Here is a 12736-nt window from a genome sequence, read left to right on the forward strand (position 1 = left end):
ATTTTCTTATATTTAAGTTAACCAAATGAACGACCAATGAACTATTTTATTATGTGTGAATTTTCTTTATCAACAAAAAATATTATAAAAATATATATATAGTAGAGTAGCATGTGAATCACCAGTTGATATAAATATTTTTATTAATTATACCTTAATAGGAGCAATGGTGGTGATAATAACTGATGGAAATATTGTTTGTGGTTGGCGAAATGATGGAAGTAGCTGAGTTACTTAAATGCCAACGCTAACCTCAATTTTTGTTTCTAATTTGGTTGGTTCACAAATTCATTACGGAGAGGCCAATACATTTATGCCTCTTATTGCTTCTATACTTTTATTTTTTATTTTTTTTACTTTTTAGTATTATGAAGAATTACTCGAAAACACTTTTGATATGTTTCTGTTATTTTAACTTTATTAGAAACTATCATTTTTTGTATTTTACACAGTACATGCAACAGATGAAATATTAATTAGTATTCCCGTACAACAACTTTAACCTTTAACCTATGGTTCATATAAATGACAACTTTAATATTTTATTAATGATAATTTTATACTGGGTATACCTTTTTTTGTTAGTCCAGTAATTAAATCATACAATTTAACATTCATGTATCCTTTAAATTTAAAATAATGGTGTAAAAGTGAATTTTTGTAAATTTAAATTTGAGTTTTAGGATACGTACAGTTTCAGCCTGTAGAGCACGGGCCCCATATTTTAGTAATTAAAAAAATATCATGGAGAAGTTAATTTCACCAAACATAGCTGATAAAAACATTGAATTCTCGGTTGAACAAGTCATTAACCGAAACATAATTAAATATTTAAAGTTTCATTAAATATTTGTTTTAAAGAATATTTAAATATTACAGAATTTTTCAAGGAATTCATATAACTTATCAATTATTTTTTAGAACTAAATCAATTGGGCAAAATTAATTAAATATCCTAAAACATGTGAATAATATGTCTTAAATTTGATTTTTAAATACTTTTTTACTATAATGTGTTATAACATAGCATTAATGATAAAAAAAATTAAAAATAATTACAAACGAAAAATATTAAGTCTAAAATACTTAATATCTTTTTTTTTCAAATTATAAAATAGTGAATTAGGGGCAGAACACGATTTAACCTACTAGGTTGATAGCTTGGGTAAGTGGATTAAGTCACCAAAATTTGTCTAAATAATTATTATATTTAATCATTTCACCTATACAGTCCAACTCATAATAATGATAATCTCAAGATAGTCCCATGATTAACTAAATATTATTTTCTTCAAACATTTCAACATATCATCTTTATTATTTTTTTAATCTTTACACTTGATTTTCTTAATAGTCTATGCTTTTCTATTTACGAGTAACTTTGTTAGAAACACGATTTAATTATTAAAAGAGTTTATTATAAATCTAAAATAAATATTTATAAAGTATAGAGTATAAACCAAAACCATTAGTCATGTTACCGAAACAAGTTGTTATCTTAATGTATTGGAAATAAAAACGGTTAGACTTAACTCGTTCAGTTAAATTTAAAGGGTGGTACTCTCTTCACCACCACACTATCTCCTTATTCCTTTATCTCCTTATTCCTTTTTTATCCTTGAATAACTCTTCATTCCCTTTTTATCCTTGAGTAACGGATGTCAATATTTATAAACGAATATCCGTTAAAAGACAAATGAATCTCGATATTCGTGTTCAAATGTTTGACCTTTGTTTAAGAATCAAGACGTGACTGATGTTGACGTACGTTTAAGAAGAGGGAGGTGGAAGAGTTGTTTTGTTGTGTTAAGAAAAAACAAAGTAGCTATATGTTTTCTGTCAGCACTTGTACTCTTCCCTCCCATTTCCCTCCACCCTACCCATGTCGTCGCCTCTGCCGACTCACCGTCGTCTATTCCTCCTTCCGCTGCCACAGCCGCAGACGCCATTTCCTCCCCGCCACCACCTCCACCTCTTCCTCATCCGAACACAAGTTCGAAGCTGTCATCGACCTCACTCCTCTGACCGCTTTCCAATCTAACATTCGCTGATTCATACTTTCCGGAAGAGACGCTTACCTCGATTTGCAAACCCTCCTTACTCTCGACCACAACCGCAGACTCGTAGTTTCTGTTTAAATTCCAGATGAAGAAGATCACAAAAATCTTGATGACAGAATAGAGAGAGAGTTTAACTGTCTTCTTATTTTTCTAAATGCTAAACAATACAATATTTAAATATAAATGAAACTTGACTAACACTCTCCACTAACCACGTCTAACAATCCTACGTTAGTGGTGTTAAACATAACTTAAAAACAGAAACTAAAATTGCTCCTAACAACTAGCCGAAAAACCAGCAACAGTAACGAAGTCTTCCAACACAGTAAGCTAATTTTCTCTGATATTTATTCAGCTACTTACGTGCACAAATGAGCTTGAATTATGTTGCAACACCTCCCCTTAATTCAAACTCATACATACCAATTTTCTCCATAAAGAACTGATGTTTGGCTTGAGCTAAAGCCTTGGTAAACAGATCTGCATTTTGGACGTTCGTGCTGCAGAATCTTAGAGCAATTGTTTCCTCTGACGTAAGCTTCCTTATGAAGTGATGTTGTACTTCAATATGCTTGGTTCTTGCGTGAAACGCTGGGTTTCTTGTCATAGCAATTGCAGACCTGTTATCACACCATATCTCAGTTGCTCCTTCCTGCTCACAACATAAATCTTTTAACAACTTTCTAAGCCAAACAGCTTGTCTTGCTGCTGCACCAGCAGCTACATATTCTGCTTCAGATGATGACAAAGCCACAGTATCCTGCTTCTTTGAGCTCCAAGTAATAGCTCCTGAGCCAAAACTGAAAACTGACCCAGATGTACTTTTCCTGTCATCCAAACTGCCTGCCCAGTCACTATCTGTGTAGCCAACTAACTTGAACTCACTGACATGTTCATACAAGATTCCATAACAAGTTGATCCTGCAACATACTTCAGAATCCTTTTTGCTGCACCTAATTGTTGCTTTGTTGGAGAATGCATGTATCTTGATACCACACTTACACTTTGAGCAATGTCAGGACGTGTGTGAGTGAGATAATTCAGACCTCCTACAAGACTTCTGAACAGCTTTTCATCGGCTTTTCCTGTGCCATCCTCTTTTTGCAGCTTCTCATTAGAATTCATAGGAGTTTTGACAGTTTCACATTTTTCCATTGAAAATTTCTTTAGCAAATCCTCTGCATACTTCCTCTGACATAGAAATATTCCATCTTCTCCTTGCTTTACTTCTAGTCCCAAGAAATACTGAAGTAGTCCCAAGTCTGTCATCTCAAATTGCTTCATCATTGATGCTTTAAACTCATTTAGCAGCTTCTGAGAGGAGCTAAAGTAGATGATGTCGTCCACATAAAGACAGACAACAATGAATCCATTCAAGCCTTCCTTTTTTACATATAGAGTTGGCTCATTCTCACTTCTCTCAAACTGATTTTGACGAAAGAATGAGTCAATCTTGGTGTACCAGGCTCTTGGAGCCTGTTTCAGTCCATAAAGTGCCTTTTGCAGCTTGTAAACCTTGCCTTCTTCACCATCTTTGACAAAGCCGAGTGGTTGCTCAACAAAAACTTCTTCTTGTAAGTCTCCATTGAGAAATGCAGATTTTACATCCAGTTGAAACACATCTAATTTCCATTGGGCAGCCAAAGCTAACATCACTCTTATAGTTTCAAATCTTGCCACTGGTGAAAATGTCTCCTCAAAATCAATTCCTTCTTGTTGTGCATATCCTTTTGCCACCAACCTGGCTTTGTGCTTCTGAATACTCCCATCTGAATTTAACTTAGTTCTGAATACCCATTTAAGTCCAATAACATTCTTCTCTTCAGGAAGATAAACCAATTTCCAAGTCTCATTCTTTTGAATGGACTTGATTTCCTCCTTCATTGCATCTTGCCATTCAACATCATCTTTAGCTTCATCAAAACTGGTTGGATCTGCTGCCATCAGTGCAAAGTCGCAGTTTTCATACAAGTCAACAAGAGTCCTGTATCTTCTTGGTGTAGAATTATTCGATGAACTTGATGATGAAGAACGTGAAGAAGATGATGAGTTGTGATTTGAAGATGATGGTGTTGTAGGAGGACTTGGAGACTGCTGATCATTTGTTGGCACAATTAAGTCCACCCCTGAACCATCAGTCCCTACTGTTTTCTGCTGAGTACTGTCACAACTTTCTCTTTGCTCCCAATTCCAGCCTGCATTCTCATTAAACACAACGTTCCTACTGACCATAACCTTGCTAGTAAGAGGGTTATACAGTCTATATGCTTTGGATTGAGTAGAATAGCCAATGAATACACATTTCAAAGATTTATCATCTAGTTTAGATCTCAAATCAACCAAAGCATAAGCTGTACAACCGAAAACTTTTAAATGACTTACAGATGGTTTTTTTCCTCTCCATGCTTCAAATGGTGTCATATTCATGACTGCCTTTGTAGGAGAGATATTGAGGATGTACACTGCAGTAGCTACAGCTTCACACCACAAGTTGTTTGGTACACCTTTAGCTTTGAGCATGCTTCTTGCCATCTCTACTACTGTCCTGTTCTTTCTCTCAACTACTCCGTTTTGCTCTGAAGTATATGGTGCAGTCAATTCTCTTCTTATTCCTTGCTCCTCACAAAATGTGATGAATTCATTTGACAAAAATTCACCTCCACGATCTGTTCTTAAGGCTTTCACACATAAACCAGATTGTTTCTCAACCATAGCCTTAAAAATTTTAAATTTTTCAAAGGCTTCAGACTTAGCCTTTAGAAAGTAGACCCAACTCATTCTACTGTAGTCATCAGTTATAAGCAAGAAATACTTACTTCCACCAAGAGAAACTGTCTGCATTGGTCCACAGAGATCAGCATGCAGTAGCTCCAAATTTTCACTTGCTCTCCAAGCTCTGCCACTAGGAAATGGTCCTTTTGACTGCTTTCCATATAAGCATCCTTCACACAACTCAAGCTCACCAATTTTAGGCAGTCCATGCACCATGTCTTTGGAACTCAGAAGCTTCAGTCCTTGCACATTCAAATGACCATACCTCAAATGCCACAGCTTGGCATCATTATCTTCTTTAACTGTCAATGCTTTGCTCACATTTCTAGATAAATCAAGAGGAAACATTCTATTTCTCCCCATAATAATTTTTACTACAACTTCTTTGGATTTCTTATCACAGATCAAACAGAAATCATTATCAAACAGTACTGAATGTCCAGAATTGAGTAATTGACCCACACTCAGCAAATTGTGAGCCAAATTTGGCACATACTGCACATCATATAAGAGCTTAGTGTTTCCTTGCTCAGTTTTGATTTTAATCGTGCCTCTTCCTTCCACTTCAAGTTGTTTTCCATCTCCAAGCCTCACCTTGCTCTTTAAAGATTCATTCAGCTCTCTGAACATAGACTTGGCACTTGACATATGGTTGGAGCACCCACTGTCAACATACCACACGCCACCTCCTGCATCATTTCCAGCTGCACTTTGTGCTAAGAACAACTTTTGCTCATTCTCCACAAAATTGGATTTTTGATCACCCTTTTGTTCCTTTTGTTCATCCTCCTCCTTCTTCCAACAGCTAGCTTCTTTGTGGCCTGGCTTCTTGCAATAGTAACATTTAAGTGGACCCTTATATGATTGTTCTTTTCCTTCCTTATTCTGTCCTCTTCCACGGCCCCTTCCTCTTGAGCCAGCTCTTCCTCTACCTCTTCCACTGAATTGCCCTGTTTTTTCCTTGTTTAAGGATTCTCCTTTCACATGGAATGCCTTCTCTTCCTTCTTCTCACCATTTCTATTGAGCCTCTCCTCATGAGCTTGCAAGGATCCCATGAGTTCATCAAAGGTGTAATCAGCCATGTCCTTTGACTCTTCAATAGCCGCTACAACATGATCATATTTGCTTGTAAGACTTCTTAGAACTTTTCCAACCACATGCTCATTGGTCATTGTTTCTCCATATGACCGCATTTGTTGTACCACAGTGGATACACGTGACAAGTATTCTTGGACAGATTCTTTGTCCGTCATTAGAGCTGTTTCAAACTCTCTCCTTAGTGATTGCAGCCTCACTGTAATCACCTTCTTATCACCTAGATACTCTTGCTTTAGAGTATCCCACGCCATCTTAGATGTGGTTGCTGAGGCAATTCTGGGAAAGATTTCATCATCCAAGGCCTGTTGTATCATAAACAATGCCTTGGAATCTTTCTTTCTCTTCTCTCTCAACTGCTGATCAGGTTCTGGAGGTTGAGCATCTTCAAATCCTTCTTCAACTAAACCCCACAGTTCTTGAGACTTGAATAATGTTTTCATTTTCAAGCTCCAGAACTGATAATTTATGCCTTTAAAAATAGGCAATTGTGAACTGGCGATTCCTGATCCGTTGTTCTGCATTATGAACAACCTTTTCACGCTCTAACCCGTGTTTACCCTCACCCAACAATTCCCTGGATATGAACCCGGATATAGTAGCTCTGAAACCAAATGTTTAAATTCCAGATGAAGAAGATCACAAAAATCTTGATGACAGAATAGAGAGAGAGTTTAACTGTCTTCTTATTTTTCTAAATGCTAAACAATACAATATTTAAATATAAATGAAACTTGACTAACACTCTCCACTAACCACGTCTAACAATCCTACGTTAGTGGTGTTAAACATAACTTAAAAACAGAAACTAAAATTGCTCCTAACAACTAGCCGAAAAACCAGCAACAGTAACGAAGTCTTCCAACACAGTAAGCTAATTTTCTCTGATATTTATTCAGCTACTTACGTGCACAAATGAGCTTGAATTATGTTGCAACAGTTTCCTGCCGCCGTTCCACCTTGCATTTCCTTGAAACTTCGGCGGCTTTGACCTTGCTCACGTTTTCCGTTTTCAGCGTTTTGGCTCGATTGATTTCTAGGTTTTCGTCGTGGTGTCATAACGTGTCTAACAACAGGCCTCTTTCGTGTTTGGCTATGGCGTTCGACTCAATTCTTTGCAAGTCAAGTTCTTTTGTGAGGGCCCTTGCGGTGGCGGGTCAATTGACGAAGAATAACCACCTGGGTTACCGCACCTTAATTTTCTCTGCCATCAACCACCACAAGGATTCGTTTGTTCCAAAGTTTCACTTTTCTTCTACAGCTGCCCGGAAGAAACCAACCTCCGATGAGAACCTTCTCCGAGTCATCGAATCTGAAATCGAATGCGGCCAGGAAACTGACGATCACAACGCAAAGGAAGGGGTTCCGAGTAATTTTCCCTTTAAAATAATTGATAGTCCCGGACATCAAACTATAGCGCTCGAGAGAACGTACCAAGATGAGGAAATAAAGATAGAATTGGAATTAAAAAAATTTGGGGAGGTGGAGGAAGCATGGTGTGTGGTGGTGGAAGGAATAAAACCCAAATTTAAAACATAGTATATGTTCACATTGGCCCATTCTACTTTGGATATGCTGCCAAAAATACTATATACACCATCTGTTTAATTTTTGGACCTCATCTTATTCTTTTAATTCTGTTTTTACAAAAATTACATTGAAAGAAACTAGTTCTGGTAACCTGAATGTTTTTCTTTTCAGGAAAGCTTTCATAAGATTGGTCAAAATTAATCTAATTATATTAAACCATAGTTAACTATATTATATAATATTATAAAAAATTTAACTATTATAATAAAAATTGAATTGTATTATCTTATAGTATAATTTTTAAAAAACGGAACTTTTATAAGTTAATTACAACCGTAACTTTTATGTTTTTTCTTTCTCTTCAATAGCATCATATCCTAAATAAGTTAACTCATGGATCTAGTTTCTTTGTAGCTTTTAGATTGATTGGTAGATGTGATTTCATGAAAGCTTTTAGCACTAATAGTATTTTCATTAAAGAATTTATTATACCTATTTGCATTTTTTTATATTTTACTATTCATTTCACATTTTCATTCCTTTTGTTATAAAACTTGTTGTATTGATTTTAGGTAGTACTCCTTATAGCAATTTTAGCTATACAACACCCAATGATAGAAAATTAAGCTTCTTATAAAATAATTGAAAAAAAAATTTGATAAAACAAAAAATAGTTGAGTGTAATTTAATGTAGTTTTATCAAATAAAAAATAGTTTTTGTCTGAATTAATTTTTAATTCAGTTTACTTTAGTCTAACTATTTTTTATTAGTTTTTAACATTGTAATTCAGTTAATTTAGTTTACCATTAATAAGAAGCATACAAAGGATAGTAAAAAAAAATCAAAATGACTTGAGATGATTTAAGGTTATATTTGGCAATATATTATTTATTTATTTTTTTAACAGTTAAAAACCTTGTTCGAACTTATAAATAATACCTAAAGAAGTTATAACGTTTATTTGAGACATTATTTGAAATGTTAGTTTGTAATTTGTTTTTATCTTCATTCCTCTTTTGTTTTTATAATACTAATTAAATTATAATTTTACGACTTTTAAATAAGTTAGGTTTCGTTATAGTTTATCTTTGGCACAACAGTAGTTAATTATGCCTAATGCATTTCGGAACCGAACATCACATTATTAAGCTAACAAGCATTTTTTTAAGTACCAAATATTGAAACAAGAATGGTGAACAAAATAAAAATAGTCCACGTGACAGGGTTACACAATTCATGAAGGAAGAGGGCAACATACATATATTGAAAATTAAATTTAAAATTAATCTGTACAGCAACAAAACGCGGTTTCGGCACATAATTACATTAAGTATACCAAAGTATCTTTTTCAAAAGTTTGGTTCGATCTTGACTTAATATTATAAATTATATTACGGAGAATTGCAAAACATTAATTAATCCGAGTGTTTCTTCAAGGAAGGTACTGTCTAACGGGACGGAAGCTTAACCAATCAAGTGGATTTTGTATTAAGATTTATTTTTTCTACTACTGTTTCACATGACAACAAGAACTACTCATTTTTCGAGAAAAAAAAATATAATATTTAATTAGCCACTGTAAAAAATAATTAATTTGATTTGTGGCAATATATATATTTTAAATTTACACTTTTTTTTCTTCTAAATTATCGTTGTGGTTAACATTTTTCTACCTCTTTTAATTGTTTATCATTATTACATCTCTCTTTTTAATCATGCATATTAGTCTAAAACTAGTTATAACTCCATGCATTAAAAAAGTAGGTCAATTAATTAATAAACTCAAGTGAACGTGAAGCAAATGGTATATATTAAAGGAAAATGCGTTATCTTTATCAATTAGGTAGAAGAAAATCACACCAATTAACTTATAGCTTTGTGGAAAGTGTGTCTCCAAGAAGCTTACCTATATATAAGTGGAGTAAGAAATATAACAACACTATAAAACTAAGTTAACTTAAGACGCATACAAAATATATCTTAGTTTCAACTACTGTTTTCATATATTCTAAATTTTGGTTCACTGTATCGAAGACATGAAAAGTTTACTGATGATATATATATATAATATATATATATATATATATATATATATATATATATATATATATATATATATATATATATATATTATCCCCTTGGTGCAATCAATTTGCATGCCAGCTGCATCGGAACTCTATAATGGCATTGAATGATTAGTGTTATAATATAATAGATGATTTGCAGCATACAATGGCATTTGAGTGATTTGGTATTGAAAGAAGGGTGTAATGTGATGGGTGTAACTATAAAAGAGGGTGATAAGAAAAGGTTAAGGTATGTGGCAAACTTGAAAAATCATAACGTAGTGTAAAATAGTGTGTTGGTGGTAAGTGTATTGAGTGAAATGGGGATAGCAGAAGTGTGCTCCAGGTTCATTGGGGACTTTTTACAAACATTTAAAAGCTCCCAGAGAGGTCGGTGAGTGAGCATGCATGCAAAGGTGAGAGGATGGTGAAGCTTGATGAGAAGATGGTGGGTGCCCTTGTAACAGTTTTTGGCATGGAAAGCAATGGAAGGATAAAGAAGGAGAGTGCAAGGGAAGTTGTGGAGAAGCTTGGTTTGGGTTCGACGACAGGGTTTGAGCTGGGTGAGTTGATGGACGATGAAGTGCCTGTGGAAGAGGTTCTTGGTGAGTTGGAAGACATGTCAAAGCGCAGTGAGTTGCTGCATGAAGCTTTCAAAATCTTTGATGAAGACGGAGATGGGTACATAGATGCAATGGAGTTGAAGAGGGTGCTTCATTGCTTGGGTTTGGATAAGGGTTGGGATATGAATGCCATTGAAAAGATGGTCAAGGTTGCAGATTTGAACTTCGATGGCAAGGTTGATTTTGCTGAGTTTGAATTCATGATGATGGGGTAGCAGTTAATCACAAAAAAAAAAAAAATCATTAATTTTTGGAATAATTATTCAGCACCCAATTGTATATTAATTAATTGATTTATTTCAGCTTTTGTTTAATCTATCTTTCGATTCTATAATACATTCACTTCTGTTTCTTCTATTTTACTATATATATGCATACAACATTAACATTTTCGTTTGCTTAATCCCATGATGCCAGGTGTTTTGCACATGAATCACTGCTACATTGGATTGGATCTAACACAATAATAAAAATGAGAAAAATAATAGTATATACTTCATTGAATATTGTTGTATATGTTCCATTTTGTTTCGATTACTATTAGTGATCTAAATGTTATAATATTAGGCCGATTCAAAACTGCCAAGAAACAAATTTTAAATATAATTTAGACTTATTGGTGCTTTCATAGCTATTTTATTTAGAATTAATTTTTCCCGATTTGTCTAATACAAATTTTAATATACATGTTAGGAAGTTGAAACTCTGATGTTCTAACATCAAGTATGGTATTTTTGTATGGTACAATTTATTTGGCTTGGTATCGTCAATGACCTATTCACCAGTCATAACGCGTTCATAACACCATTTCCTACACGCTTAGTTATGAGTAATAGCTTTCTAATTGTTATTATAAAGTGCTCATATATACATCACATAGTTATTTTTATCTCTTTTTTTTTAACTTTAAAATATTTTTGCGGCTTTATATCGAGGCTTATATATATAAAAGTAAATATAAAAGTAATATTTTTCTCACAAATGAGGTGTCGGATAAAAACTCTTCGTTACTTTCTTCGTGATATAAGGGATGAGGTGCGTTAAAACTTTTTGTTTAAGTCTTATTCGACATTGGTTGCCAACAACGGATTGAATTAGACAGGTTTGTCAATTAGAAACAAGTTGAATTTTATAACCCGATTTAGTATGTTGTTGTCCACCTATTTTTTTCTATCATCGAAAGTCTAATATCATATGAAAACAAGTTAAATTTTTTGATAGTTTACATGGGCTGATGACAAATTGTCATGCGGGCTATTTCAGATCTTAGTCGAGTTGTATTAAGCCTTGGTTGAACTATTAAACTGTGTTAATATGAAGTTTTGTGACATGAGTTTTATTTTTTTTTTAATGAAGCCGGACTAACAAGCTTACCAACTAACCCCTAGGACTAGCCTCTCAAACTATCAGGTTTGGTGGGCCAGATTGATTTGAGCTCTTATGTTGAAAATGTTGTCCCCGTTCACTTTTTTGGCCGAGCTAAGAGGTTGGTCCACCGAACATGATCCTATTTGTCATCCCAAATCTAAACACTAATATAATATAGAGGTATTTTATATAAGATATTTAAAACTATTTATGTTTAGTAAAAGTAGAAATTAAGACACAAATTTACCTCAAATTTGATAAAATATGCTACACAAGCTTTTGGTGTTTTTTTTTAAATTTAATAAATTTTAAAATAGCCAAAAATATATATTAAGATGATGTTGTTTTTCCATGTAGATGATAACATTATACAAAATGACAATCATAAAGTGAAATTTTTTTATCTAGAAAATATGAAATATCTAGTATATAAAGGTTTTAATAAATTATATAAAAAATATTACAAAATATTTTAAAATTTTGTAAAAAGTATAGCTATGTAAACCAAATGCATAAAATTACAAATACAGAAAAAAAATTATACTAATTATAAAAGACTTTTTATAACAATTATAATTAGAATAAATATAAAAAGTTTTTTTATTTATTATAAAATTTTCAGTGTCTCCACTTTTTATATTAATTATAATTAAAACTGATATGAATAATTTTCTTACCTATTACAAAAATATTATCGCATTAACTTTTAAAAAAATGTTATTTTATTTACAGTTAAGTTGTTGTATTACTTTTTATACATCATGAAATATAACCCGTATAAATAACTGTTATAAAAAATATTTTTTCACTAGTGAATATAAAATATGCCTACAAAATACAAAAACAAATAAAAAAACCTTCTAAATAGACGAATTTTTGATATTTTGGTTCTCTAATCCTCTTCACCTATTGGCCAAATTATTCCTCTCCTCATTCCAATCAACTTCATTTCTACTGTATTTAGATCTAAGCTCTTCAATCAACTTTCATTATAGAAGTTACGAGTGTTCAAATTTTTTCTTTATCATGAATTGTTATATCAAAATCTATCACTATTTTTGTCAAATATAATGTCTCTACTATCAAATAAACACTAAAAAAAGTTACCAAGAAAAAAATTGGATAAAAAATCAACTTCTAACAATTTTTAATATTTTTTACAGAATTGGATGAATAGTAAAATATAAAAACACATTAAAATAGATACAAGAAAATCAAG

At 32.9% G+C, this 12736-nt stretch overlaps 1 pseudogene; it reads left to right on the forward strand.

Moving 5' to 3' along the window:
- Positions 1-9846: 9846 nt before the first annotated feature.
- On the forward strand, positions 9847-10467 carry LOC148198927 (calmodulin-like protein 2; annotated as a pseudogene).
- The last annotated feature ends 2269 nt before the right edge of the window (positions 10468-12736 follow it).

Source organism: Vigna umbellata, chromosome 4 (assembly GCF_029865625.1).
Source record: "Vigna umbellata cultivar VRB3 chromosome 4, Vumbellata_1.0, whole genome shotgun sequence".
Taxonomy (NCBI): Eukaryota; Viridiplantae; Streptophyta; class Magnoliopsida; order Fabales; family Fabaceae; genus Vigna; species Vigna umbellata.